Source organism: Dama dama, unplaced genomic scaffold, assembly GCF_033118175.1.
Source record: "Dama dama isolate Ldn47 unplaced genomic scaffold, ASM3311817v1 ptg000020l, whole genome shotgun sequence".
NCBI lineage: Eukaryota > Metazoa > Chordata > Mammalia > Artiodactyla > Cervidae > Dama > Dama dama.
Window position 1 is genome coordinate 6,325,592 of NW_026870875.1, and position 5,708 is coordinate 6,331,299.

The window sequence follows — 5,708 nt, forward strand, 5'->3', positions numbered from 1 at the left end:
ACTCCTGCCTATGTGCGGGGCACACCTCGGGATTCTCCTCGAGACTTGGCATGGCAATTTGGACGCGTCTCCACATGAGGCGGGAGACCCAGGGTCCCTTTCCACGTGCCACAGGGATCCTGGGACTCCTATCCATTTTCAAGAGGAGTCAGGCATCGTCTCCTTTGGAAGCATTGATCTCCGCAGACCTCTCGAATTTTCAAAGGATGTGAGGCCTCCGGTCGCGATGAGGCGGAGGACTAGGACTTTCTCTGTTGTCTCCACAGCGGATTCAGACATCCCTTCTTCTTGGGAGATGCAAGACGAGCCTGCATTCAATTCACTGCAGGGATATCCGGCCTTACTTCGAGTCAGAGCATCTCGGTGTCCATTCCACTTGAGGCCACAAATTCAGGGTCCCTCTCACATAATTGTAGCTGAGAGAAGCCTCCTCTTGAGGTGCTTGTGGAAAGTTGGTATTCCTCTTGAGTCGAAGCCAGGGACTAAGCTCTCATCTCGAGTTGATTTGGGGTCCACGGAGCCCTTTCGTGTTGCTCCAGTGACCTCAGGATCCCTCTAGACTTGAGACAGTGATCTTGGGTTTTCTCTGGAGTGCCATCAAGGAAATCAAGGCTCCTTTCACGTTTGATGTGGAACACGGAATTGCTCCGCATGCAGTGCAGGGGAATCGGGCCTCATCTCGCTTCGAGGGGGAAGTCTCATGGTTTTTCCCGAGTTGCGGCCAGAACCTGGGGTATATTGTCGAGTTACGACGGGGAGGCCCCTTAAAGACACGTGTTTGTTCAGCGACGTCAGGACTCCTGCCTAGGTGCGAGGGACACCTCGGGATTCTCCTCGAGTCTTGGCATGGCAATTGGGACGCGTCTCCACATGAGGCGGGAGAGCCAGGGTCCCTTTCCACGTGCCACAGGGATCCTGGGACTCCTATCCATTTTCAAGAGGAGTCAGGCATCGCCTCCTTTGAAAGCATTGATCTCTGCAGACCTCTCGAGTTTTCAAAGGATGTGAGGCCTCCGGACGCGATGAGGCGGAGAACTAGGTCTTTCTTGTGGTCTCCACAGGGGATTCAGTCATCCCTTCGTCTTGGGAGATGCAAGACGAGCCTGCATTCAATTCACTGCAGGGATATCCGGCCTTACTTCGAGTCAGAGCATCTCGGTGTCCATTCCACTTGAGACCACAGACTCAGGGTCCCTCTCACATACCTGTAGCTGAGAGAAGCCTCCTCTTGAAGTGCTTGTGGAAAGTTGGTATTCCTCTTGAGTCGAAGCTAGGGACTAAGCTCACATCACGAGTTGATTTGGGTGCCACGGAGCCCTTTCGTGTTGCTCCAGTGACCTCAGGAACCCTCTAGACTTGAGACAGTGATCTTGGGTTTTCTCTGGAGTGCCAACAAGTAAATCAAGGCTCCGTTCACGTTTGATGTGGAACGCGGAATTGCTCCTCATGCAGTGCAGTGGAATCGGGCCTCATCTCGCGGCGAGGGGGAAGTCTCATGGTTTTCCTCGAGTTGCGGCCAGAACCTGGGGTATCTTCTCGAGTTACGACGGGGAGGGCCCTTCCAGGCACGTGTTTGTTCAGCGACGTCAGGACTCTTGCCTAGGTGCGAGGGACACCTCGGGATTCTCCTTCACTCCAGGCATGGTAATTGGGACCCGTCTCCACGTTACCCAGGACACCACGGGTCCCTTTCCACGTGCCACAGGGATCCTGGAACTCCTATCCAATTTCAAGAGAGTCAGCAACGTCTCCTTTGGAAGCATTGATCTCCGCGGACCTCTCGAGTTTTCAAAGAATGTGAGGCCTCCGGTCGCGATGAGGCAGAGAACTAGGTCTTTCTCTGTGGTCTCCACAGGGGATTCAGACATCCCTTCGTCTTGGGAGATGCAAGACGAGCCTGCATTCAATTCACTGCAGGGATATCCGGCCTTACTTCGAGTCAGAGCATCTAGGTGTCCATTCCACTTGAGGCCACAAACTCAGGGGCCCTCTCACATACCTGTAGCTGAGAGAAGCCTCCTCTTGAGGTGCTTGTGGAAAGTTGGTATTCCTCTTGAGTCGAAGCCAGGGACTAAGCTCTCATCTCGAGTTGATTTGGGGTCCACGGAGCCCTTTCGTGTTGCTCCAGTGACCTCAGGATCCCTCTAGACTTGAGACAGTGATCTTGGGTTTTCTCTGGAGTGCCATCAAGGAAATCAAGGCTCCTTTCACTTTTGATGTGGAACACAGAATTGCTCTGCACGCAGTGCAGGGGAATCGGGCCTCATCTCGCGGCAATTGGGAAGTCTCATGGTTTTTCTCGAGTTGCGACCGAACCTGGGGCATATACTTGAGTTACGACGGGGAGGGCCCTTCCAGACACGTGTTTGTTCAGCCACGTCAGGACTCCTGCCTAGGTGCGAGGGACATTTCGGGATTCTCCTCGAGTCTTGACATGGCAATTGGGACGCGTCTCCACGTGAGGCGGGAGACCCAGTGTCCCTTTCCACGTGCCACAGGGATCCTGGGACTCCTATCCATTTTCAGGAGAATTCAGGCATCGTCTCCTTTGGAAGCATTGATCTCCACGGACCTCTCGAGTTTTCAATGGATGTGAGTCCTCCGGTCGCCATGTGGCGAGAACTAGATCTTTCTCTGTGGTCTCCACAGGGGATTCAGACATCCCTTCGTTTTGGGAGATGCAAGACGAGCCTGTATTCAATTCACTGCAGGGATATCCGGCCTTACTTCGAATCAGAGCATCTCGGTGTCCATTCCACTTGAGGCCACAAACTCAGGGTCCCTCTCACATACCTGTAGCTGAGAGAAGCCTCCTCTTGAGGTGCTTGTGGAAAGTTGGTATTCCTCTTGAGTGGAAGCCAGGGACTAAGCTCTCATCTCGAGTTGATTTGGCGTCCACGGAGCCTTTTCGTGTTGCTCCAGTGACCTCAGGTTCCCTCTAGACTTGAGACAGTGATCTTGGGTTTTCTCTGGAGTGCCATCAAGGAAATCAAGGCTCCTTTCACGTTTGATGTGGAACACGGAATTGCTCTGCACGCAGTGCAGGGGAATCGGGCCTCATCTCGTGGCGAGGGGAAGTCTCATGGTTTTTCTCGAGTTGCGGACAGAACCTGGCGTATATTCTCGAGTTACGACGGGGAGGGCCCTTCCAGGCACGTGTTTGTTCAGCGACGTCAGGACTCTTGCCTAGGTGCGAGGGACACCTCGGGATTCTCCTTCACTCCAGGCATGGTAATTGGGACCCGTCTCCACGTGACGCAGGACACCACGGGTCCCTTTCCAATTGCCACAGGGATCCTGGAACTCCTATCCAATTTCAAGAGAGTCAGCAACGTCTCCTTTGGAAGCATTGATCTCCGCGGACCTCTCAAGTTTTCGAAGGATGTGAGGCCTCCGGTCGCGATGTGGCGAGAACTAGGTCTTTCTCTGTGGTCTCCACAGGGGATTCAGACATCTCTTCATCTTGGGAGATGGAAGACGAGCCTGCATTCAATTCACTGCAGGGATATCTGTCCTTACTTCGAGTCAGAGTATCTCGGTGTCCATTCCACTTGAGGCCACAAACTCAGGGTCCCTCTCACATACCTATAGCTGAGAGAAGCCTCCTCTTGACGTGCTTGTGGAAAGTTGGTATTCCCCTTGAGTTGAAGCCAGGGACTAAGCTCTCATCTCGAGTTGATTTGGGGTCCACGGAGCCCTTTCGTGTTGCTCCATTGTCGTCAAGATCCCTCTATACTTGAGACAGTGATCTTGGGTTTTCTCTGCAGTGCCATCAAGGAAATCAAGGCTCATTTCACGTTTGATGGGAAACACGGAATTGCTCTGCACGCAGTGCAGAGGAATCGGGCCTCATGTTGCGGCGAGGGGAAGTCTCATGGTTTTTCTCGAGATGCGGCCGGAACCTGGGGCATATTCTCGAGTTACGACGGGGAGGGACCTTCCCGACACGTGTTTGTTCAGCGAAGTCAGCACTCCTGCTTAGGTGCGAGGGACACCTCGGGATTCTCCTCGAGACTTGGCATGGCAATTGGGATGCGTCTCCCCGTGAGGCGGGAAACCCAGGGCCCCTTTCCACGTGCCACAGGGATCCTGGGACTCCTATCCATTTTCAAGAGGAGTCAGGCATCGTCACCTTTGGAAGCATTGATCTCCGCGGACCTCTCGAGTTTTCAAAGGATGTGAGGACTCCGGTCACGATGAGGCGGAGAACTAGGTCGTTCTCTGTGGCCTCCACAGGGGATTCAGACATCCCTTCGTTTTGGGAGCTGCAAGACGAGCCTGCATTCAATTCACTGCAGGGATATCCGGCCTTACTTCGAGTCAGAGCATCTCGGTGTCCATTCCACTTGACCACAACTCAGGGTCCCTCTCACATACCTGTAGCTGAGAGAAGCCTCCTCTTGAGGTGCTTGTGGAAAGTTGGTATTCCTCTTGAGTCGAAGCCAGGGACTAAGCTTTCATCTCTAGTTCATTTGGGGTTCACTGAGCCCTCATGTGTTGCTCCAGTGACCTCAGGATCCCTCTAGACTTGAGACAGTGATCTTGGGTTTTTTCTGTAGTGCCATCAAGGAAATCAAGGCTCCTTTCACGTTTGATGTGGAACACGGAATTGCTCTGCACGCAGTACAGGGGAATCGGGCCTCATCTCGCGGCGAGGGGGAAGTCTCATGGTTTTTTTTGAGTTGCGGCCGGAACCTGGGGTATATACTCGAGTTACGAAGGGGAGGGCCCTTCCAGACACGTGTTTGTTCAGCGACGTCAGGACTCCTGCCTAGGTGCGAGGGACACCTCGGGATTCTCCTCGAGTCTTGGCATGGCAATTGGGAAGCGTCTCCACTTGAGGTGGAAGATCAAGGGTCCCTTTTCACATGCCACAGGGATCCTGGGACTCCTATCCATTTTCAAAAGGAGTCAGGCATCGTCTCCTTTGGAAGCACTGATCTCCGCGGACCTCTCCAGTTTTCAAAGGATGTGAGGCCACGGTCGCGATGAGGCGGAGAACTAGGTCTTTCTCTATGGTCTCCTCAGGGGATTCAGACATCCCTTCGTCTTGGGAAATGCAAGACGAGCCTGCATTCAATTCACTGCAGGGATATCCGGCCTTACTTCGAGTCAGAGCATCTCGGTGTCCATTGCACTTGAGGCCACAAACTCAGGGTCCCTCTCACATACCGGTAGCTGAGAGAAGCCTCCTCTTGAGGTGCTTGTGGCAAGTTGGTATTCCTCTTGAGTCGAAGCCAGGGACTAAGATATCATCTCGAGTTGATTTGAGGTACACGGAGCCTTTTCGTGTTGCTCCAGTGACCTCAGGATCCCTCTAGACTTGAGACAGTGATCTTGGGTTTTCTCTGGAGTGCCATCAAGGAAATCAAGGCTCCTTTCACGTTTGATGTGGAACACGGAATTGCTCTGCACGCATTGCAGGGGAATCGGGCCTCATCTCGCGGCGAGGGGGAAGTCTCATGGTTTTTCTCGAGTTGCGGCCGGAACCTGGGGTATATTCTCGAGTTACGACGGGGAGTGCCTTTCCAGACACGTGTTTGTTCAGCGACGTCAGGACTCCTGCCTAGGTGCGAGGGACACCTCGGGATTCTCCTCGAGTCTTGGCATGGCAATTGGGACGCGTCTCCACGTGAGGCGGGAGACCCAGGGTCCCTTTCCACGTGCCACAGGGATCCTGGGACTCCTAACCATTTTCAAGAGGAGTC